This window comes from Arachis stenosperma, chromosome 1 (genome assembly GCF_014773155.1).
Source record: "Arachis stenosperma cultivar V10309 chromosome 1, arast.V10309.gnm1.PFL2, whole genome shotgun sequence".
In the NCBI taxonomy this organism is placed as follows: Eukaryota; Viridiplantae; Streptophyta; class Magnoliopsida; order Fabales; family Fabaceae; genus Arachis; species Arachis stenosperma.
The window spans coordinates 99,001,416-99,027,151 of NC_080377.1; the positions used below are offsets into that span (position 1 = coordinate 99,001,416).

The 25,736-nt window shown below is 39.3% G+C and overlaps 2 non-coding genes across 2 annotated transcripts; both read left to right on the forward strand.

Moving 5' to 3' along the window:
* Window positions 1-4,961: 4,961 nt before the first annotated feature.
* LOC130954999 (small nucleolar RNA R71) lies at window positions 4,962-5,069 on the forward strand. The gene has a single exon (XR_009076555.1). It is a non-coding gene; the product is annotated as a small nucleolar RNA R71 (small nucleolar RNA).
* A 13,750-nt stretch (window positions 5,070-18,819) lies between these two features.
* Window positions 18,820-18,923, forward strand: LOC130951607 (small nucleolar RNA R71). The gene has a single exon (XR_009074037.1). It is a non-coding gene; the product is annotated as a small nucleolar RNA R71 (small nucleolar RNA).
* Window positions 18,924-25,736: the final 6,813 nt, after the last annotated feature.

Genomic DNA, 25,736 nt, shown 5'->3' on the forward strand with positions numbered 1-25,736 from the left:
GGGCAAAGTATGGATTATTATATATTGATGGAAAGCCCAGGATGTCTACTTTTCAATGCAATTGTGAGCGCGCCAATTGGGTTTCTGTAGCTCCAGAAAGTCCACTTCGAGTTCAGGGAGGTCAGAATCCAACAGCATCTGCAGTCCTTTTCAGCCTCTGAATCAGATTTTTGCTCAGGTCCCTCAATTTCAGCCAGAAAATACCTGAAATCACAGAAAAACACACAAACTCATAGTAAAGTCCAGAAAAGTGATTTTTAACTAAAAACTAATAAAAATATAATAAAAACTAACTAAAACATACTAAAACCATACTAAAAACAATGCCAAAATGCGTATAAATTATCCGCTCATCACAACACCAAACTTAAATTGTTGCTTGTACCCAAGCAACTAAAAATCAAATAAGATAAAAAGAAGAGAATATGCAATGATTTCCAAAAACATCTATGAAGATCAGTATTAATTAGATGAGCGGGGCTTTTAGCTTTTTGCCTCTGAACAGTTTTGGCATCTCACTCTACCCTTTGAAATTCAGAATGATTGGCTTCTATGGGAACTCAGAATCCAGATAGTGTTATTGATTCTCCTAGTTAAGTATGATAATTTTTGAACACAGCTACTTTATGAGTCTTGGCCGTGGCCTAAAGCACTCTGTCTTCCAGTATTACCACCGGATACATACATGCCACAGACACATAACTGGGTGAACCTTTTCAGATTGTGACTCAGCTTTGCTAGAGTCCCCAATTAGAGGTGTCCAGGGTTCTTAAGCACACTCTTTTTGCCTTGGATCACGACTTTATTATTTTTTTTTCTTTTTTTCTTTTTCTTTTTCCTCCCTTTTTTTTTTCGTTTTTCTCTTTGTTTTTTGTATTCACTGCTTTTTCTTGCTTCAAGAATCATTTTTATAATTTTTTAGATCCTCAGTAACATGTCTCCTTTTTCATCATTCTTTCAAGAGCCAACATTCATGAACAACAAATTCAAAAGACATATGCACTGTTCAAGCATACATTCAGAAATCAAAAGTATTACCACCACATCAAAATAATTAATCTGTTATAAAATTCAAAATTCATGCAATTCTTCTCTTTTTCAATTAAGAACATTTTTCATTTAAGAAAGGTGATGGATTCATAGGGCATTCATAACTTTAAGGCATAGTCACTAAGACACTAATGATCATAAGACACAAACATAGATAAACATAAGCATGAAAATTCGAAAAACAGGAAAATAAAGAACAAGGAAATTAAAGAACGAGTCCACCTTAGTGATGGCGGCTTGTTCTTCCTCTTGAAGATCTTATGGAGTGTTTGAGCTCCTTAATGTCTCTTCCTTGCCTTTGTTGCTCCTCTCTCATGATTCTTTGATCTTCTCTAATTTCATGGAGGAGGATGGAATGTTCTTGGTGCTCCACCCTTAGTTGTCCCATGTTGGAACTCAATTCTCCTAGGGAGGTGTTAATTTGCTCCCAATAGTTTTGTGGAGGAAAGTTCATCCCTTGAGGTATCTCAGGGATTTCATGATGAGTGGGATCTCTTGTTTGCTCCATCCTTTTCTTAGTGATGGGCTTGTCCTTATCAATGAGGATGTCTCCCTCTATGTCAATTCCAACTGAATAACAGAGGTGACAAATAAGATGAGGAAAGGCTAACCTTGCCAAGGTAGAGGACTTGTCCGCCACCTTATAAAGTTCTTGGGCTATAACTTCATGAACTTCTACTTCCTCTCCAATCATGATGCTATGAATCATGATGGCCCGGTCTATAGTAACTTCGGACCGGTTGCTAGTGGGAATGATTGAGCGTTGAATAAACTCCAACCATCCCCTAGCCACGGGCTTGAGGTCATGCCTTCTTAGTTGAACTGGCTTCCCTCTTGAATCTCTCTTCCATTGAGCGCCCTCTTCACAAATGTCTATGAGGACTTGGTCCAACCTTTGATCAAAGTTGACCCTTCTAGTGTAAGGGTGTTCATCTCCTTGCATCATGGGCAAGTTGAATGCCAACCTTACATTTTCCGGACTAAAATTTAAGCATTTCCCCCGAACTATTGTAAGGCAATTCTTTGGGTTCGGGTTCACACTTTGATCATGGTTCTTGGTGATCCATGCATTGGCATAGAACTTTTGAACCATTAAGATTCCGACTTGTTGAATGGGGTTGGTAAGAACTTCCCAACCTCTTCTTCGGATCTCATGTCGGATCTCTGGATATTCACTCTTTTTGAGTTTGAAAGGGACCTCGGGGATCACTTTCTTCATGGCCACAACTTCAAAGAAGTGGTCTTGTTGCACCCTTGAGATAAATCTCTCCGTCTCCCATGACTCGGAGGTGGAAGCTTTTGCCTTCTCTTTCCTCTTTCTAGAGGTTTCTCCGGCCTTAGGTGTCATAAATGGTTATGGAAAAACAAAAAGCAATGCTTTTACCACACCAAACTTAGAAGGTTTGCTCATCCTCGAGCAAAAAAAGAAAGAAGATAAAAGAAGAAGAAGAAATGGAGGAGATGGAGGAGGCTTTGTGGTTCGGCCAAGGGGGAGAAATAGTGTTTAGGGTGTGTGAAAATGAAGGAGTGAAGATGGGTTTATATAGTGGTGGAGAGAGGGGTAGGGTTCGGCCATTATGGGTGGGTTTGGGAGGGAAAGTGGTATGAATTTGAATGGTGAGGTAGGTGGGGTTTTATGAAGGATGGATGTGAGTGGTGAAGAGAATAGTGGGATTTGATAGGTGAGGGGTTTTTGGGGAAGAGGTGTTGAGTTGATTGGTGAATGGGTGAAGAAGAGAGAGAGTGGTGGGGTAGGTGGGGATCTTGTGCGGTCCACAGATCCTGAGGTGTCAAGGAAAATTCATCCCTGCACCAAGTGGCGAGCGAAAATGCTCTCTATGCCAATTCTGGCATTAAACACCGGGCTGGTGTCCATTTCTGGCGTTTAACGCCAGCTTCTTGCCCTTTCCTGGCATTTAACGCCAGTCTGGTGCCCCTTTCTGGCGTTAAACGCCCAGAATGGTGCCAGACTGGGCGTTAAACGCCCATTTGCTGCCCTTACTGGCGTTTAAACGCCAGCAAGGTTTTCCTCTAGGGTATGTTATTTTTCTTTCTGTTTTTCATTCTGTTTTTGCTTTTTCAATTGATTTTGTGACTTTCCATGATTATCAACCTACAGAAAACATAAAATAACAAAGGAAATAGATAAATATAACATTGGGTTGCATCCCAACAAGCGCTTCTTTAATGTCAGTAGCTTGACAGTGGGCTCTCATGGAGCCTCACAGATAATCAGAGCAATGTTAGAACCTCCCAACACCAAACTTAGAATTTGAATATGGGGGTTCAACACCAAACTTAGAAGTTGGTTGTGGCCTCCCAACACCAAACTTAGAGTTTGACTGTGGGGGCTCTGTTTAATTCTGTTTTGAGAGAAGCTCTTCATGCTTCCTCTCCATGGTAACAGAGGGATATCCTTGAGCCTTAAACACAAAGGATTCTTTATTCACTTGAATGATCAATTCTTCTCTGTCCACATCAATCACAACCTTTGCTGTGGCTAGGAAGGGTCTGCCAAGGATGATGGATTCATCCATGCACTTCCCAGTCTCTAGGACTATGAAATTAGCAGGGATGTAATGGTCTTCAACCTTTACCAGAACATCCTCTACAAGTCCATAAGCTTGTTTTCTTGAATTGTCTGCCATCTCTAGTGAGATTCTTGCAGCTTGTACCTCAAAGATTCCTAGCTTCTCCATTACAGAGAGAGGCATGAGGTTTATGCTTGACCCTAGGTCACACAGAGCCTTCTCAAAGGTCATGGTGCCTATGGTACAAGGTATTGAAAACTTCCCGAGATCCTGTCTCTTTTGAGGTAATCTCTGCCTAGTTAAGTTATCCAGTTCTTTGATGAGCAAAGGAGGTTCGTTCTCCCAAGTCTCATTACCAAATAACTTGTCATTTAGCTTCATGATTGCTCCAAGGTATTTAGCAACTTTCTCTTTAGTGACATCTTCATCCTCTTCAGAGGAAGAATACTCATCAGAGCTCATGAATGGCAGAAGTAGATCCAATAGAATCTCTATGGTCTCATTATGAGCCTCAGATTCCCATGGTTCCTCATTAGGGAACTCGTTGGAGGCCAGTGGACGTCCATTGAGGTCTTTCTCAGTGGCGATCACTGCCTCTTCCTCCTCTCCAAGTTCGGCCATGTTGATGGCCTTGCACTCTCCTTTTGGATTCTCTTCTGTATTGCTTGGAAGAGTACTAGGAGGGAGTTCAGTAACTTTCTTACTCAGGTGTCCCACTTGTACCTCCAAATTCCTAATGGAGAACCTTGTTTCAGTCATGAAACTTTGAGTGGTTTTGATTAGATCAGAGACCATGGTTGCTAAGTCAGAGTGGCTCTGCTTAGAATTCTCTGTCTGTTGCTGAGAAGATGATGGAAAAGGCTTGCCATTGCTAAACCTGTTTCTTCCACCATTATTGTTGTTGAAACCTTGTTGAGGTCTCTGTTGATCCTTCCATGAGAGATTTGGATGATTTCTCCATGAAGGATTATAGGTGTTTCCATAGGGTTCTCCCATGTAATTCACTTCTTCCATTGAAGGGTTCTCAGGATCATAAGCTTCTTCTTCAGATGAAGCGTCCTTAGTACTGCCTGGTGCAGCTTGCATTCCAGACAGACTCTGAGAAATCATATTGACTTGCTGAGTCAATATTTTGTTCTGAGCCAATATGGCATTCAGAGTATCAATCTCAAGAACTCCTTTCTTCTGATTCGTCCCATTGTTCACAAGATTCCTTTCAGAAGTGTACATGAATTGGTTATTTGCAACCATTTCAATGAGTTCCTGAGCTTCTGCAGGCATCTTCTTCAGATGAAGAGATCCTCCAGCAGAGCAATCCAATGACATCTTGGACAGTTCAGACAGACCATCATAGAAGATACCTATGATGCTCCATTCAAAAAGCATGTCAGAGGGACATTTTCTGATCAATTGTTTGTATCTTTCCCAAGCTTCATAGAGGGATTCACCTTCCTTCTGTCTGAAGGTTTAAACTTCCACTCTAAGCTTACTCAATTTTTGAGGTGGAAAGAACTTTGCCAAGAAGGCATTGACTAACTTTTCCCAAGAGTTCAGGCTTTCTTTAGGTTGTAAGTCCAACCATATCCTAGCTCTATCTCTTACAGCAAAAGGGAATAGCATAAGTCTGTAGACCTCAGGGTCAACCCCATTAGTCTTGACAGTGTCACAGATTTGCAAGAATTCAGCTAAAAACTGATGAGGATCTTCCAATGGAAGTCCATGGAACTTGCAATTCTGTTGCATTAGAGAAACTAATTGAGGCTTAAGCTCAAAGTTGTTCGCTCCAATGGCAGGGATAGAGATGCTTCTCCCATAAAAGTCAGGAGTAGGTGCAGTAAAGTCATCCAGTACCTTCCTTGCATTGTTGGCATTGTTGTTGTTTTCGGCTGCCATGTCTTCTTCCTTGAAGATTTCTGTTAGGTCCTCTACAAAGAGTTGTGCCTTAGCTTCTCTTAGCTTTCGCTTCAAGGTCCTTTCAGGTTCAGGGTCAGCCTCAACAAGAATGCTTTTGTCTTTGCTCCTGCTCATATGAAAGAGAAGAGAACAAAAAAATATGGAATCCTCTATGTCACAGTATAGAGATTCCTTGAGGTGTCAAAGGAAAAGAAGAATAGAAGGAGAGGTAGAAGAACTCGAACTTATCAAGAGAGATGGAGTTCGAATTGTACATTGAGGAGGAGTGTTAGTCTATAAATAGAAGGATGTGAGAAGAGGGGAAGAAATCTTCGAAAATAAATTAAAAAGATTTTAAAAACATTTTGAAAAATACTAATTGATTTTCGAAAACTAAGAGTGGAAAAGAAATCAAGTGATTTTTGAAAAAGATTTTGAAATTAGAAATCAAAAAGATATGATTCAAAACTATTTTGAAAAAGATGTGATTAAGAAGATATGATTGAAAAGTTATGGTTTTAAAAAGATGTGATTGAAAAGATATGATTGAAAAACAATTTAAAAAGATTTGGTTTTGAAAATTAATGACTTGGCTAACAAGAAAAGATATGATTCAAACATTAAACCTTTCTCAACAGAAAAGGCAACATACTTGAAATGTTGAATCAAATCATTAATTGTTAGCAAGTATTTTTGAAAATGGAAAGAAATTGATTTTGAAAACATATGATTGAAAAGATATGATTTGAAAAAGATTTGATTTTGAAAAATTTTGAAAACTTGAAAAAAATTTGAATTAAAAATAAAATCTTCCCTCTTGTGCCATCCTGGCGTTAAACGCCCAGAATGGTATACATTCTGGCGTTTAACGCCCAAAACTCACCCCTTTTGGGCCTTAAACGCCCAGCCAGGCACCCTGGCTGGCGTTTAAACGCCAATTTTCCTTCCTCACTGGGCGTCTTGAACGCCCAGCCTTTTTCGGTGTAATTCCTCTGCTGAATGTTCTGAATCTTTAATTCTCTGTATTATTGACTTGAAAAGACACAAATTAAATTTTTTTTTGGATTTTTAATAATGAGGAATAATCAAAATGAAACTAAGACCAAATAAACAATGCATGCAAGACACCAAACTTAGAAGTTTGTATACTATTGACACTAACAAAATGAGAATGCATATGAGAAACAACAAAACATTCAAGACAAGAGAATTTAAAGATCAGAACAAGGAAATCATCAAGAACAACTTGAAGATCAATTAAGACACATGAATGAATTCGAAAAATGCAAGAAGAACAGAAACATGCAATTGACACCAAACTTAAAATAAGACACTAGACTCAACAAGAAACATAAAATTATTTTTTTTGGTTTTTATGATTTTGTATTTTTTTTTGGTTTTTTCGAAAATTATGTGGAAAAGAAAATAAGGATATCAAAGTTCTTAATGAGAATTCCATGAATCATGCAATGTTAGTCTAAAGCTTTAGTCTAAAGAAATTAGACATGGCTAGCCAAGCTTCAGCAGGACATTGCATTCAAGAGCTAAATTGATGAGAATCAATCAGCTTTGGTGATGATAAGGACATCACCTTGAAACACTAGAATTCATTCTTAAGAACTCTGAAGAAAAATACCTAATCTAAGCAACAAGATGAACCGTTAGTTGTCCAAACTCAAACAATCCCCGGCAACGGCGCCAAAAACTTGGTGCACGAAATTGTGATCATCAATGGCACCATCAACATGGTACGCTCAATTGCAATCTCAACTCTTTATCACAACTTCGCACAACTAACCAGCAAGTGCACTGGGTTGTCCAAGTAATAAACCTTACGCGAGTAAGGGTCGATCCCACGGAGATTGTTGGTATGAAGCAAGCTATGGTCATCTTGTAAATCTCAGTTAGGCTGATTCAAATGGTTATGGAGGATTAATGACTAAAAGATGAATAAAACATAAAATAAGGATAGAGATACTTATGTAATTCATTGGTGAGAATTTCAGATAAGCGTATGGAGATGCTTTGTCCCTTCCGTCTCTCTGCTTTCCTACTGTCTTCATCCAATCCTTCTTACTCCTTTCCATGGCAAGCTGTATGTTGGGCATCACCATTGTCAATGGCTACAGTCCCGTCCTTTCAGTGAAAATGTTCAACGCGCTCTGTCACAGCACGGCTAATCATCTGTCGGTTCTCAATCAGGTTGGAATAGAATCCAGTGATTCTTTTGCGTCTGCACTAACGCCCAGCCTTCAGGAGTTTGAAGCTCGTCACAGTCATTCAATCCTTGAATCCTACTCAGAATACCACAAACAAGGATTAGACCTTCCGGATTCTCTTGAATGCCGCCATCAATTCTAGCTTATACCACGAAGATTCCGATTAAGGGATCCAAGAGATATCCACTCAATCTAAGGTAGAACGGAGGTGGTTGTCAGGCACACGTTCATAGGTGAGAATGATGATGAGTGTCACGGATCATCACATTCATCAAGTTGAGGAACAAGTGATATCTTAGAACAAGAACAAGCCGAATTAAATAGAAGAACAATAGTAATTGCATTAATACTCGAGGTACAGCAGAGCTCCACACCTTAATCTATGGTGTGTAGAAACTCCACCGTTGAAAATACATAAGTGATAATGGTGATCATTGGCTTCGGCCCCAGAGAGGGAACCAGAAGAACCAAGATGAAAGTACAATAGCAAAAGGTCCTATTTGTAGAGAACTAGTAGTTTAGGGTTTACAAAGATGAGTAAATGACATAAAAATCCACTTCCGGGCCCACTTGGTGTGTGCTTGGGCTAAGCATTGAAGCTTTCATGTGTAGAGACTTTTCTTGGAGTTAAACGCCAGCTTTTGTGTCAGTTTGGGTGTTTAACTCCCATTCTTGTGCCAGTTCCGGCGTTTAACACCGGGCAGTTTTGAGCTGATTTGGAACGCCGGTTTGGGCCATCAAATCTCGGGCAAAGTATGGACTATGATACATTGCTGGAAAGCCCAGGATGTCTACGTTCTAACGCAATTGAGAGCGCGCCAATTGGGCTTTTGTAGCTCCAGAAAATCCACTTCGAGTGTAGGGAGGTCAGAATCCAACAGCATCTGAAGTCCTTTTTAGCCTCTGAATCAGATTTTTGCTCAGGTCCCTCAATTTCAGCCAGAAAATACCTGAAATCACAGAAAAACACACAAACTCATAGTAAAGTCCAGAAAAGTGATTTTTAACTAAAAACCATAGTTGTCAAAACCGAACCAGTGATCGAACCGGTCAGGTCACTGGGTCACTGGGTCACTGGTTCAACCGTTGGGTTACTGGTTGAACCGGTTGACTCGGTCCTATGTAAATAAAAAATAAAAAGTAGTCAAAAGTTTAAAATTAAAATTTAAAATACATATTTTTACTAACATTTTAAAATATCAAGTTATTTTAAAACAATATTAAACATGAACAACAAATATTTTATTATTTTTACTCTATCATCAATATTTTTATTTTGTTTTTATATTAAAATAACTATTATTTTTAAATTTTGATAATTTATTAATTATTTTATATCTTTTATACTATTATATACTACAAGTATTTATTAGAAAATAATATTAATAGATATTATATAATTATAAAAAAATAAATCAGTTTATAATTATTGTTAAACAAAAATATAATTAATTTAAGAATGAGTGAGTTTATAATTAAAATTAAAATAAATTAAATAAAAGTAAACTATTTGATGAAAAATATCTATATGTATTATAATTCGCATAAATTTTAATAGAAAACATAGTAGTCTGGTGGTTGTGGAGCCTTTTGGTTTCCTTGAGGACAGGGGTTCGAACCCTATCTCAAGCATTTTAGAAATATTTTCTTCCAAACGGTTCGGTCAAACCACTTCATCGGTTTTGACCGGTTCGCACCGGTTTTGACCGAGTCAATTCCTTGTTCGGTTCAATCACTGGACCGGACCGGTATAGGGTCCGGTTCACCGGTTTTCTGGTCGAACCGGCCGGTCCGGTCCGGTTTTTATAACTATGCTAAAAACTAATAAAAATATAATAAAAACTAACTAAAACATACTAAAAACAATGCCAAAAAGCGTATAGAAGCTATAGATATCATTGAGACAGTTGCTGAGAATGACTACTTCTATGCCTCCGAAAGAAGTAACACCAGCTAGTAGATCTCACCAAGAAGGTAGAGGAAAACCAAGTTACACCACATGGATGCATTATTAGCTCAAAATAAGATGATCACCAAGCAGCTAGCAGATCTCACCAAGAAGGTAGAGGAAAACCAAGTTGCAGCAGCCATCACCTCATCATCAGCTCAAGAAGGAGTAAACATAGGAGAAGAAGGTGACTGGGAGCAAGCCAACTATGTTGGAAACTCACCTAGACAAGTCCATGATCCATACTCCAAAACTTATAACTTTGGATGGGGAAACCAACAAGACCAAGGGCAAGATCAGAGACGCCACAACCTCAACTCCAACAACAATGCAACTCATCAACACACCTCACAGAGATCTTACCAACATCCATCTAACCAATCTTCTCAACCACCTAATCTCAACCCACCATCATTAACAGATGATAGGCTCTCAAAGATTGAGACTCTACTTGAAAACTTATGCAGAGAAGTCCAAGACAACAAAGTGTTTAAGGAAGAAGTGCGAGCCAATATCAAGAACCAAAGAGAAAACATCAAGAGATTAGAGCCCTAAGTAGGGTATCTATCTCAACATTTTCCCAAACCCACTGATGGATTCTCCAGTGATACAGAGAAGAATCCAAGAAGAGAAACAAAGAAAGTAAGATGGGAAGAATGCAAAATGATAACCACAAGTGATGAGAGGAGTACGAATGGAGTGGAACACCTCCAAAATAATCAAAAGGAAAGCCAGGAGGAAGGAAGCTATACAACTCAACCTACATCCAAGGAAGAGCTAAAGAAGAAGGAGGCATTGAACCCATATGCGCCTTTTCCCCACAGGCTTAAAGGTGGTGTAGCAGGGAGAATGTATTCAAGGTTCCTTGATATGTTTGCATCTCTTGATGTAAATATACCATTCATTAAAGCCCTCCAGAAAATGCCTTTCTACATCAAGTATATAAAGGAGCTACTAGCCTGAAAAAGTCCATTGAAGGGTGGACAAACAATAAAAATGAACAGGGATTGCAATGCTCTCATTCAACCAGGGCCACCCACAAAGAAGGAGGATCCAGGGAGTTTCCACATTCCTTGTGCCATAGGAGAAACAATAATTGACAAAGGGCTTTGTGACTTGGGAGCAAGCATCAACTTAATGCCTCTCTCCTTCATGAAGAAGCTCTAAATCAATGAACTAACTCCTACTGATGTAATTATCAGATTGGCTGACAAAACTCAAAAACAAGCAATAGGAGTGGTTGAAAATGTGCTGGTGAAGGTTGGGAGCTACTATCTTCCCACAGATTTTGTTGTTCTGGAAATGGATGAGAATCCTATTTACTCCATCATTCTGGGAAGACCATTCCTAGCCACAGCCAGAGCACTCATAGATGTAGAGCGAGGAGAGCTAGTACTGAGAATACATGATGAGCAGCTCACTTTCAATGTTTTCAACCTCTCACAAGAAGCAAATCAAGAAAACAAAGAATCAAGAGCAGAGCAGAATGAAGCACTGATGCAAGAAACAAGCAAGGAAGCACAAACAACACAATTGGAAACCCCATTGATTGGGAAGCCATGTATTCAAGAAGAACCTCATTCAAGGGTGATCCAAAGGGAACCAGAACCACCAGAGTCATGCAGAGTCAACAACAAGGATCCCTTAGAGAAAGAATCTATAGAAAGCAAGCGAGCATCAAGAGATACAAAGAAGAAAGTTCCAAGGGGATGGAGAAATAAGAAAATTCCTACAAAAAATTTCTCGCCAGGTGATGAAGTAATTTCTACATACTTTCCATCTATACCACCTCACCTCCCCACTATTCCATCTTAGCTGCCTCCTGTGTACACTATCAACAAAATCTTGTCCTTAGAGCATATAGAACTTATCAACAAAGCCAATGGACATAGGTTCACTGCAAGAGGAGAAGACTTCAAGCACTATCAGCCACCTTGACAAGGACCAAACGTCAAGCTAATGACGCTAAAGAAGCGCTTCATGGGAGGCAACCCATGTTCTATAACCTCGCTCTTAAATCTCTATTAATAGTAATAAGGCAATTCCCATGGAATTTTAAATCAATTTTGACAACTAATATAAAGCCCCTCTACATGCAACGTATAGTACATGATAAGTTTGGTGTTCAAAGCACACCAGGTGAGGTTTGGACACACCTTGTAAGGAGAATTTATTCCCCAAACTTGTTGCACCATGTGATCACAAACAAGTTTGGTGTACCAACGTGCATGCATAGGAAGCTTAATGGTTGATTGATCTGCATTCATGGAAACCATTTAGTCATGTAAAAACAAAAGAAAAAGAAATTTTTTTTAGTTCACACTTTTTCCCACCAAAAATTTCAAATAACCGAATGCACTTTTTCTTCGTGTATAGGGAATCAAAAAGGACATTGATGGTACTTGATATGACAATTGAGGAAGGGAGAATCAGCCACTACACCAAGGGAATTTCATACTTGTCTTCATGGGGAATGTCCTTGGAAGTATTGCCATGCAACATTGGGAGTGGAAAATTTTGAAGACCGAACCAAGACCCCCATAAAGGAGGTGATCCTTGTGCTCATTCAATCCTAAAACCCCAACCGTCCACTATCAAACAACATCATTAATCCACACCCTTCAATCAATTGCCATCTTTCTATATAAACCCCTTCACACAACCTCTCCGTACACACTTCAAATTCTCACCCTCCCCACTCCCTTCTTTCGGGAATATACACATCATCCTCCACCAAAGGCTTCACATACACCCTCCTATTCATCTTGAGAATAGCCAACACATCAACAATCTTGCATGGCATCATCAAGCTCCAAGAGAGAAAAGAGGAAGGAACCCATTGAGCATCATCCTTTTTATGAAGGGCGATTTAGAACCTTTCATCATGCACTCAAGTATGGGTGGATGACTGAGAAATAAATTATTTATGAACTAGGCTTTCAAGTCACAAAAGCCGAGTGTCTAGAAATCACAAAGAAGGTGGAACAACGCCGATGGGAGCTCCTCACCGATCCGATCACATGGGTGAATGCAACTCTAGTAAGAGAGTTCTATGCAAATGCAGTTAGACAAGACAAGGCGGATGACTCATACACAAGTTTTGTGAGAGGGGTCAAGGTGGATTTTAGTCCCATGACTATTATGAGAGTGCTGAAATTGAGAAGCATACCCTTTGAAGAGGAGAGCTATCATTCGAGAATGGACAAAAACCCCAATTATGACCAGATTTTACAGGATATATGTATGCAAGGAGCAGATTGGGAAAGAGGCCCCAAGAGGAAGCCCAAATTTATAAAAAGAAGAGATATCCTCCCTGAGGCTAATGGTTGGTTCAAAATTGTAAGGAGATCCATCCTCCCAGCCGGAAACAACTCAGAGGTAAACCTCAAGAGAGCAACGATGGTGCAATGTCTAATGAAGGGAGGAGAGATCAAGGCTCATGAACTCATAGCCCAAGGCATTCGGAAGCTTGCTGAGAAGAGCGATTCTGGAGGAAAGTTGGGTTACCCTAGCACTATTTTTTGTCTGTGCAAACTGGCTAGGGTGATATTTGAGGATGAAAACCCCGAGTGGATAAAGGTTGGTATTCCAATCACTTATCGTCGGATGCATGCTGCTGCAGCTCCACTACCTCCACGAAGGGTACGAAAAAGGCCAGCCCATCAAGCTGAAGAAGAACAACATCCACAGGAGCAAACCCCAGCCACCTTAAGCATGCACCAATTGCAAGAGGCTATTGATACCTTATCTAGGCAATGCATGGAAAATCAAGGGGCACAAAGGGAGTTTCAATTGCAATTAATAGACCGCCAAGAAGGATCACTCTCTAGATGGATGAATCAGCAAGAGGAATGGCAAAAATAATTGATGGACCAGCAAATAGAACAAGGGAGACAATGTAGTGAATCATTCCATAACCTGAATCAGAAGCAAGATCAACAACAAGAAGCCATCCAAAGGCTAACCAACATCCAAGAACATCAAGGTGCACATCCATGAGATGCATCGGAAATAGAGAGAACAAGCAGATCTTTTCGATGAATACAGAGCATTTTCGGAAGGTGTCTACATGAGTGAGACTGGGAATCATGTGAATACCCAAGCCAGGCTTGGGTACTTAGTCGGACAACTACCTGTTTTGCATCCTGGGATAACAAAATATGAAGATGTAAAGGATGAGTTAGCACGAGTGAAGCGCAAAAGGGTAGAACAAAGTCATGAATCAGTAAGAGTTTTGCTCAAGTCCCTCAATTTCAGCCAGAATTTACCTGAAATCACAGAAAAACACACAAACTCATAGTAAAGTCCAGAAATGTAAATTTATCATAAAAACTAATGAAAACATCCCTAAAAGTAGCTTGAACTTACTAAAAACTACCTAAAAATAATGCCAAAAAGCGTATAAATTATCCGCTCATCACAACACCAAACTTAAATTGTTGCTTGTCCCCAAGCAACTAAAAATAAAATAGGATAAAAAGAAGAGAATATACTATAAATTCCAAAATATCAATGAATATTAATTTCAATTAGATGAGCGGGATTTGTAGCTTTTTGCTTCTGAACAATTTTGGCATCTCACTTTTTCCTTTGGAGTTTAGAATGATTGGCTTCTCTAGGAACTTAGAATTTTGGATAGTGTTATTGACTTTCCTAGTTAAGTATGTTGATTCTTGAACACAGCTACTTATGAGTCTTGGCCGTGGCCCTAAGTACTTTGTTTTCCAGTATTACCACCGGATACATAAATGCCACAAACACATGACTGGGTGAACCTTTTCATATTGTGACTCAGCTTTACTAGAGTCCCCAGTTAGAGGTGTCCAGAGCTCTTAAGCACACTCTTTTGCTTTGGATCACGACTTTAACCACTCAGTCTCAAGCTTTTCACTTGGACCTGCATGCCACAAGCACATGGTTAGGGACAGCTTTGAATTAGCCGCTTAGGCCTAGATTTTATTTCCTTGGGCCCTCCTATCCATTGATGCTCAAAGCCTTGGATCCTTTTTACCCTTGCCTTTTGGTTTTAAGGGCTATTGGCTTTTTCTGCTTGCTTTTTCTTTTTCTTTCTATTTTTTTCGCCATTTTTTTCTCTTTTTTTTCGCAAGCTTTTTACTTTTCACTGCTTTTTCTTGCTTTAAGAATCAATTTCATTGATTTTTCAGATCATCAATAACATTTCTCTTTGTTCATCATTCTTTCAAGAGCTAATAATTTTAACATTCATAAACAACAAGATAAAAAATATGCACTGTTTAAGCATTCATTCAGAAAACAAAAAGTATTGTCACCACATCAATATAATTAAATTAAATTCAAGGACAATTTTTGAAATTTATGTACTTCTTGTTCTTTTGAATTAAAAACATTTTTCATTTAAGAAAGGTGAAGGATTAATGGAATTATTCATAACTTTAAGACATAGTTACTAAACACTAATGATCATGAAGTAGAGACACAAAACATAAATGAACACAACATAAAAACCGAAAAGCAGAAAGAAATAAGAACAAGGAATGAATCCACCTTAATGGCGTCTTCTTCTTGAAGGACCAACAATGTCCTTAAGCTCTTCTATGCCCCTTCCTTGCCTTTGTTGCTCCTCCCTCATTGCTCTTTGATCTTCTCTTATTTCATGGAGAATGATGGAGTGCTTATGATGTTCCACCCTTAATTGTTCCACATTGTAGCTCAAATCTTCTAAGGAAGTGTTGAGTTGTTCCCAATAGTTGTTGGGAGGAAAGTGCATCTCTTGAGGCATCTTAGGGATTTCTTGATGATAAGCTTCCTCATGCATCTCTTGAGATCCGTGGAGGGTCTCTCTTGCTTGCTCCATCCTCTTCTTGGTGATGGACTTATCCTCTTCAATGAGGATGTCTCCTTCTATGATAACTCCAGCTGAGTAACATAGATGGCAAATAAGATGAGGAAAAGCTAGCCTTGCCGTGTTGGAGGACTTATCAGCTATTTTGTAGATTTCATTGGAGATGACTTCATGAACTTCTACTTCCTCTCCAATCATGATGCTATGAATCATGATGGCCCGATCCACAGTAACTTCAGATCGGTTACTAGTGGGGATGATAGAGTGTTGAATGAACTCTAACCATCCTCTAGCCACAAGCTTGAGGTCCAGTCTTCTTAGTTGAACCGGCTTGCCTTTTGAGTCTCTTTTCCATTGAGCTTCTTCCACACATATGTCCCTAAGGACTTGGTCCAACCTTTGATTAAAGTTGACCCTTCTAGTGTAGGGGCGTTCATCTCCTTGCATCATGGGCAAGTGGAATGCCAACCTCACATTTTCTGGACTAAAATCTAAGTATTTCCCCCGAACCATTGTGAGATAATTCTTTAGACTCGGATTCATACTTTGATCATGGTTCTTAGTGATCCATGAATCGGCATAGAATCCTTGAACCATTAAGATTCCGACTTGTTGCATGGGGTTGGTTAGGACTTCCCAACCTCTTCTACGGATTTCATGTTAGATCTTCGGATACTCATTTTTCTTGAGCTTGAAAGGGACCTCGGGGATCACCTTCTTCTTTGCCACAACATCATAGAAGTGGTCTTGATGGCTTTTGGAGATGAATCTTTCCATCTCCCATGACTCGGAGGTGGAAGCTTTTGTCTACCCTTTTCCTTTTCTAGAAGAATTCTCCGGCCTTAGGTGCCATTGATGGTAATGGAAAAAACAAAAAGATTATGCTTTGACCACACCAAACTTAAAATATTGCTCGCCCTCGAGCAAGAGAAGAAAGAAGAGAAGAAGAAGAAAAAGAAAATATGGAGGAGAGTGAGAGATGGTGTTTCGGCCAACGTGTAGAAGAGGGGGTTTGTGTTGTGTGAAAATGAAGTAGAATGGAAGGGTATATATAGGGAGGGGAGAGGGTGTAGTTTCGGTCATTTAGGGTGGGTTTGGGTGGGAAAGTTTTTTGAATTTTAAAGGTGGGTGGGGTTTATGGGGAAGAGTGTTATAGGATTAGGAGGTAAGGTGGGAATATGTTAGGTGGGGATCATGTGGGGTCCACAGATCCTGAGGTGTCAAGGATTTACATCCCTGCACCAATTAGGCATGTAAAATGCCTTTGCATACCATTCTGGCGTTTAAACGCCGAGGAGATGCACGTTCTGGGCGCTCAACGCCCAGATGCAGCATGTTTCTGGCGTTGAACGCCAGTTCCATGCTTGTTTCTGGCATTCAGCGCCAGATTCATGTTTTGTTCTGGCGTTGAACACCAGCCAGATGCTCCTTACTGGCGTTGAACGCCAGTATGTCCTCCCTCCAGGGTGTGATTTTTCTTCTGCTGTTTTTTATTCTGTTTTTAATTTTTATATTTTTTTCGTGACTCCACATGATCATGCACCTAATAAAACATAAAAGATCAATAAAGAAATAAAAAATAAAATTAGATAAAAATTGGTTTGCCTCCCAATAAGCGCTTCTTTAATGTCAATAGCTTGACAGTGGGCTCTCATAGAGCCACACAGGTGATCAGGTCAATGTTGTAAAACTCCCAACACCAAACTTAGAGTTTGGATATGGGGTCTTAACACCAAACTTAGTGTTTGGTTGTGGCCTCCCAACACCAAACTTAGAGTTTGACTGTGGGGGCTCTGTTTGACTCTGTACTGAGAGAAGCTCTTCATGCTTACTCTCCTTTGTCACAGAGGGATGGCCATGTGCCTTAAACACAAGGTAGTTCCCATTCAATTGAAGGACTAATACACCTCTGTTAACATTTATCACAGCTCCTGCTGTGGCTAGGAAAGGTCTTCCAAGGATGATGCACTCATCCTCTTCCTTCCTAGTGTCTAAGATTATGAAATCAGCAGGGATGTAAAGGCCTTCAACCTTTACTAACACGTCCTCTACTAATCCATAAGCTTGTCTTAATGACTTGTCTGCCAATTGTAATGAGAATAAGGCAGTTTGTACCTCAATGATCCCCAGCTTCTCCATTACAGAGAGTGGCATAAGATTTATTCCTGACCTCAGATCACACAGAGCTTTTTCAAAGGTCATGGTGCCTATGGTACAAGGTATTAGGAATTTGCCAGGATCTTGTCTCTTTTGAGGTAAAATTTGCTGAATCCAGGTATCTAGTTCACTAATGAGCAAGGGAGGTTCACTTTCCCAAGTCTCATTACCAAACAACATGGCATTCAGCTTCATGATAGCTCCTAAATATTGAGCAACTTGCTCTCCAGTCACATCTTCATCCTCTTTTGAGGAAGAATAGTCTTCAGAGCTCATGAATGGCAGAAGGAGATTTAATGGAATCTCTATGGTCTCTATATGAGCCTCAGATTCCTTTGGATCCTTAATAGGAAACTCCTTCTTGCTTGAGAGACGTCCCAGGAGGTCCTCCTCACTAGGATTTTCGTCCTTCTCCTCCTTTGTGCATTCGGCCATATTGATCACATCTATGGCCTTGCACTGTCCTTTTGGATTTTCTTCTGTATTGCTTGGGAGAATACTGGGAGGAGTTCAATGACTTTCTTACTCAGCTGGCCCACTTGTGCCTCCAGATTTCTGATGGAGGATTTTGTTTCACTCATGAAACTGAAAGTGGCTTTTGACAGATCAGAGACTAAGTTTGCTAAATTAGAGGGGCTCTGTTCAGAATTTTCTGTCTATTGCTGAGAAGATGATGGAAAAGGGTTGTTATTACTGAGCCTATTTCTTCCACCATTATTAAAGCCTTGTTGAGGCTTTTGTTGATCCTTCCATGAAAAATTTTGATGATTTCTCCATGATGAATTATAGGTGTTTCCATATGGTTCACCCATGTAATTAACCTCTGCCATTGCAGGGTTCTCAGGATCATATGCTTCTTCAGAAGCTGCCTCTTTAGTACTGTTGGATGCATTTTGCCATCCATTCAGATTTTGAGAAATCATATTGACTTGCTGAGTCAACACTTTGTTCTAAGCCAATATGGCATTCAGAGCATCAATTTCAAGAACTCCCTTCCTCTGAGGCATCCCATTATTCACGGAATTCCTCTCAGAAGTGTACATGAATTGGTTATTTGCAACCATGTCAATAAGTTCTTGAGCTTCTGCATGCGTTTTCTTTAGGTGAATGGATCCACCTGCAAAATGGTCCAGTGACATTTTCAAAAACTCAGATAGACCATAATAGAATATATCTAATATGGTCCATTCTGAAAACATGTCAGATGGACACCTTTTGGTTAGCTGCTTGTATCTTTCCCAAGCTTCATAGAGGGATTCACCATCCTTTTGCTTGAAGGTCTAAACATCCACTCTAAGCTTGCTCAGCTTTTGAGGAGGAAAGAATTTATCCAAGAAAGCCGTGACCAGCTTATCCCAAGAGTCCAGGCTATCTTTAGGTTGTGAGTCAAACCATGTTCTAGCTCTGTCTCTTACAGCAAAAGGGAAAAGCATGAGCCTGTAGACTTCAGGATCTACTCCATTTGTCTTAACAGTCTCACAAATCTGTAAGAACTCAGTTAAAAACTGGTAAGGATCTTCAGATGGAAGTCCATAAAACTTGTAGTTCTGTTGCATTAAAGCAACTAGTTGTGGTTTGAGCTCAAAATTGTTGGCTCCAATGGCAGGAATGGAGATGCTTCTTCCATCAAATTTGGACGTTGGTTTTGTGAAATCACCAAGCATTCTCCTTGTATTATTGTTGTTGGGTTCAGCTGCCATCTCCTTCTCTTGTTCGAGAATTTCTGAAAGGTTGTTTCTGGATTGTTGTAATTTAGCTTCTCTTAGTTTCCTCTTCAGAGTCCTTTCAGGTTCTGGATCAGCTTCAACAAGAGTGTCTTTTTCCTTGTTCCTGCTCATATGAAAGAGAAGAAAACAAGAAAAGAAAGAGGAATCCTCTATGTCACAGTATAGAGATTCCTTTATGTTAGTAGAAGAAGAAAAGAGTAGAAGAAGGAAAAGTGAAGAATCCAAACACAAGAGATAGACTGGGTTCGAATTTTTGGGTGAAGGGAGGTGAAGAGTAGTGTTAGTAAATAACTAATAAATAGATAGAAGGAGAGATAGAGAATTTCGAAAATAATTTTGAAAAAGTGGTTAGTGATTTTCGAAAATTAAAGATAAGATATAATTAAAATTAAAATTTAAAATAATTAATTAATTAAGAAGAATTTTTGAAAAAGGGATGAGATATTTTCGAAAATTAGAGAGAGAAAAGTAGTTAGGTGGTTTTGAAAAAGATAAGAAACAAACAAAAAGTCAAATAATTAGTTGAAAAAGATATTAAAATCAAATTTGAAAAGATTAAGAAGATAAGAAGTTAGATAAGATATTTTGAAATCAAATTTTTGAAAAAGATAAAATTTTTGAAAAAGATATGATAAAGGATAAGATAAAAAGATATGATAAAAAGATTTAATTTTTAAAATTAAAATTAATTACTTAACTAACAAGAAACTAAAAGATAGGATTCTAGAATTTTTAAGATTGAACCTTTCTTAACAAGAAAGTAACAAACTCCAAATTTTTGAAACAATCACATTAATTGTTAGTGTAATTTCAAAAATTTGAAATAAAATTAAGAAAAATATTTTGAAAAATAATTTTTAAAAATAATAAAAAATGAAAAAGATATGATTTTTGAAAAAGATTTTAAAAAGATAAGATTTTTAAAATTGAAAATTTGACTTGACTTGTAAGAAACAACTAATTTTAAAAATTTTTTGACTAAGTCAACTCAAATTTTCGAAAATTATGAGAAAAATAAGGAAAAGATATTTTTTTTATTTTTGAAATTTTAATTATGAGAGAGAAAAACACAATTATGACCCAAAACTTAAAAATTTTGGATCAAAACACATGATGCATGCACGAACACTATGAATGTCAAGATGAACACCAAGAACACTTTGAAGATCATGATGAACATCAATAACATATTTTTGAAAAATTTTTGATGCAAAGAAAACATGCAAGACACCAAACTTAGAAATCTTTAATGCATGGACTCTAACAAACGAAAAATGCATATGAAAAACAACAAACAACATAAAGCAAGAAAACATCAAGATCAAACAAGAAGACTTGTCAAGAACAACTTGAAGATCATGAAGAACACCATGAATGCATGAATTTTCGAAAAATGCAAAAAAAAAAATTTAAAAGCATGCAATTGACACCAAACTTAAAAGTTGACTCAAGACTCAAACAAGAAACACAAAATATTTTTTATTTTTGTGATTTTATGATTTTTTTGTATTTTTATTATATTTTTTGAAAATTATTTTTTTTGGAAAAACAAAAAATAGAGAAAAAATTTTGAAAAAATTTTGAAAACTTTTTTGAAAAGAAAATTACCTAATATGAGCAACAAGATGAACCGTCAGTTGTCCATACTCGAACAATCCCCGACAGCGGCGCCAAAAACTTAGTGGACGAAATTGTGATCATCAATGTTGTACTCTTTGTTGTTGTATGGAATAATTATAATGGCTCTTTGCTATGTGTGGACACAACTCCGTTCAACTAACCAGGAAGTGTACTGGGTCGTCCAAGTAATACCTTACGTGAGTAAGGGTCGATCCCACAGAGATTGTTGGTATGAAGCAAGCTATGGTCATCTTGTAAATCCCAGTCAGGTAGAGTCAAATGTAATTGGATTAGATATTTAAAAGATAAATAAAATAAAGGGATAGAAATACTTATGTAAATTAATAGTGGGAATTTCAGATAAGCGTATGGAGATACTGTGCCCTTTCTTTTTCTACTTTCCTACTTCTTCCTTCAATCCCTCTTACTCCTTTCCATGGCAAGCTGTATGTAGGGCATCACCGTTGTCAATGGCTACATCCCATCCTCTCAGTGAAAAAGGTCCAAATGCTCTGTCACAGCACGGCTAATCATCTGTCGGTTCTCAATCAGGTTGGAATAGAATCCCTTGATTCTTTTGCGTCTGTCACTAACGCCCAGCCTTCAAGAGTTTGAAGCTCGTCACAGTCATTCAATCCCGGAATCCTACTCGGAATACCACAGACAAGGTTAGACTTTCCGGATTCCCATGAATGCCGCCATCAATTCTAGCTTATACCACGAAGATTCTGATTAAGGAATCCAAGAGATATGCGCCCGGCCTAAGGTAGAACGGAAGTGGTTGTCAGTCACGCACGTTCATAGGTGAGAATGATGATGAGTGTCACGGATCATCACATTCATCAAGTTGAAGTGCAACGAATATCTTAGAATAGGAATAAAGAGAATTGAATAGAAAATAGTAGTAATTGCATTGAAACTTGAGGTACAGCAGAGCTCCACACCCTTAATCTATGGTGTGTAGAAACTCCACCGTTGAAAATATATAAGTGAAAGGTTCAGGCATGGCCGAATGGCCAGCCCCCCCAAAACATGATTAATAGTCTCTTAAGATGAAGAATAAAACAAAACTGAGACCAAAGATGTCTAATACAATAGTAAATTATCCTATTTATACTTAGACTAGCTACTAGGGTTTACATGAGTAAGTAATTGATGCATAAATCCACTTCCGGGGCCCACTTGGTGTGTGTTTGGGCTGAGCTTAATCTATCCACGAGCTGAGGCTTCTTTTGGAGTTGAACGCCAAGTTGTAACGTGTTTTGGGCGTTCAACTCCGGGTCGTGACGTGTTTCTGGCGTTTTACTCCAGACAGCAGCATGGAACTGGCGTTGAGCGCCAGTTTACATCATCAATTCCCGAATAAAGTATGAACTATTATATATTGCTGGAAAGCTCTAGATGTCTACTTTCCAACGCCATTGAGAACGCGTCATTGAAAGTTCTGTAGCTGCAGAAAATCCATTTTGAGTGCAGGGAGGTCAGATTCCAACAACATCAGCAGTCCTTTGTCAGCCTCCTATCAGAGTTTTGCTCAAGTCCCTCAATTTCAGCCAGAATTTACCTGAAATCATAGAAAAACACACAAACTCATAGTAAAGTCCAGAAATGTGAATTTATCATAAAAACTAATGAAAATATCCCTAAAAGTAGCTTGAACTTACTAAAAACTACCTAAAAACAATGCCAAAAAGCGTATAAATTATCCGCTCATCAATAGCAAACCCTCTCGTCAACCCCAGGGAGAGAAAGCTCGTAGTGGCGTTCGGCGTCGCCACCCCCACAAACAGCTCCCTGATCACGGAGCCGCTGGAGGTCCGCCTTCGTCATCCCCGACGGCGTCCCTGATGACAAGTCATCATATACCCATTTCTCAAGCTAATTTCACTTGTTTCACTAGTTTTTATGCACTTTCTTGCACTATAAGTAAGCAATTTAGAGTGGAATTGCATGTTTTATTTGAATCAAACAACCACCATTTAATTGATGCTAAATCATAAGGTTTAAGCTAAATTTAATTGATTTTTAATGATTTATAAACCTTGTGAATTTAGTGATACTTTGATTGGTTGTTTTGATTATCTGTAGGTAAAGAAAAGAAGAAAAGAAGGAAGCGTGGCTTAAGAAGTATGGCCAAAGGAAAAAAATAGTGTGGCAAAAGAAGAAGAAGTGTGGTGCAACATTGAAGGAGGAAGCCACACTGCTCTCCACAAGAGCATACTGCCCTCCAAGGGAGCACAACAATGAACCAAGCATTCAAGGTTTCATTGCCCTGCCCTCCTTGAGGGCGGAGCACAATTCTAGGCCAAGAAATAAGAAAAGGAAAAATTCTGCCCTGCCCTCCTCAAGAGCAATTTCGGGCTCCTCATGGAAAAATTCAAGGAAATTGCTCTCCAAGTGCCATCCATGGGTTTCGAACCAAGCACCTGAAGGGAAGGAAGGAGCGCTACTCACAAGGGAAAATGAGCCACACTTGGCTAAAAGGCTACCACCAAGTTTCGAACACAAGATCTCTAGGAAGCCAAGCCTTAAGCGTGAATCATGTGCCAAGAAGAAAAAGCTCAGCATGCCTTCCACCAAGTTTCGAACTTGGGACCTCACCCAAGAACAAGGAAAGCTTGCGCTGCCCTGCCCTTGTGGAGGGCAGAGCAACATTCCTTGGTGCATGGCACGCACAATTTGGCACGGCCAGGAGCTTGGGCGCGCACAGCTTGGACGCACGGGCAGGGAGGCAAGGCCGCACCATGACAACATTGCCCTGCCCTCCACAAGGGCAGGGCAGCATCCTGATGACCCTCCCACACTCGGCACGCAACATGCTTCCTTACACAAAGCTTCCCTGCTCTGCCCTCCACAAGAGCAGAGCAACCTCCTGGGAGCAACATGGGCTGAATTTCACTCAAAAATCCAACTTAATTCATTTCTTCACCAAATCAAAAAGCCCACTCAAAAATTCTTATATCCAAAATAGAAAGTGTATAAATAGGTGTTAATTAGGATTAGAAGGGGAGTTTTTTTTAGAGAGCTTACTTTCATTTTTAATTTTCATCCTTAGTCAACTTGAGAGCTCACTTTCCATTTTTCTGTTTTCTGCAATTGGCTTGAGAATTGGAGGAGAGAATTCACTTCTTCTTCCTCTGATCATTTTGGTTTCTTTACTGGGTTTTGTTTGAGTCTTGAGTGTGAAGAATTGAGGAACTTCTGTCTCAATCTCCATTTAAGATCTCTTTGATTTTCCTACTGCATAATTAAGTTGAATTTAATTTCCCTTACTGCTTCAATCTTCAATTTCTCTTTAATTGCTTTGTGAACTTGGATCTAGGAAGGCAATAGAGATCTAGACTATGCTATCTAGTCTCTAGAGTCCTGAGATCTAATTTTCCTTTTGGTTCTTCTGCTGAACCACTGCTGCAATCAAATTTCCATTTCTGTTTGAGATCTAGTTAATTTCAAATCATCTCTTGCTTTGATAATTGTTGCAATTTAATTTTCCTAGCTTAAATTCTGAAGTCCCAGTCCTCAAATCCCTTCTTCATTCAAGCAATTTATATTTCTTGCACTTTAAGTTACCGCAATTTACATTTCTTGCACTTTAAGTTTCAATCATTTAGAAAAGAAGAATTTCCTTCAGAAGAGAGAACAAAAGTGAAACGAAATGAAGCAAGGAGGAAAGCCAAAACGGTTTTCAAAAGGGGCAACAAAAGACACAAATAGCCCTAAATAATAAAGGCGCGTAGGGGCAATGGAGGAAAACGTCCCCTCGCATTAAAAGCCCCCCTGGAAAAAAAATAATAAAGCACGCTTCGAAGAACGCAACAGACGCTTTGGACACGGAAGGATCGCGCCGGACCAGAACGGCCAATCTTCGGCACATCAAAGCCAGGTTCGGGACACCGACTTCCCCTCCAAAAGCCAAACGACTACCCGAGAAGAACTAAAGACCCAGCTCACGGCCAAAGCTACACCTCCCAGCGACAGACCGACTTTGCTCGCTCTCCCGCTCTCACGGATCCATGACCCGGGGTTAAACCTGAACCCAATTACCCGGGTCCAACCCGCGTCGCCCTTCTAGAGGGCCCAAAGCCGGCCCTCTAGAATTCCTAACCGACTTTCGAATTTAAACGTCTCCCTTATCTTAGCCAAACAAGATAAGATAAGATAACTACCATCACCTATAAATAGAGGACCCAGGTCCACCCAGGTATTCACTCATTCCTCATACCTTATACCTCTCAGATCCATTCTGACTTGAGCGTCGGAGTGTCTTTGCAGGTAACTCCCCCCTTTGCTCCAGTCAAGCGATCCGGCATCCGCCTCGACCCCCAAGTTCCCGATCCATCCCTCAACCCGTACCAGAGACATCTTGTATAATAGGTATCCCCAAAATACACCAAAATTCCAAAATAAACTCCTATCTCGCCCTGAACCTCTAAGAGGAGGAGCATACATAAGTTACTTGGAGAATAAGCTAAATACATATATACATATATACAAATAGAAAACCAAAATACACCCAAGGACTACTTCGCTTCCCAAGATCCAGACGCCTACCGAGGAGCCTCTCGACTTGCATCTGAAAAACAACAATACAATATGGAATGAGAACCGGAGGTTCTCAGCTTGGTTAAAGTGCCACGCGTATAATAAATAAGCTCCTGAGAATGCCATAGGCAATCCTAGAACTTCATTATTCAATTATCCAACTTAATTACTAAACAAAAACCATAAACATGGGTAGGTATTCTAAATCCACCTAACTTACTCAAT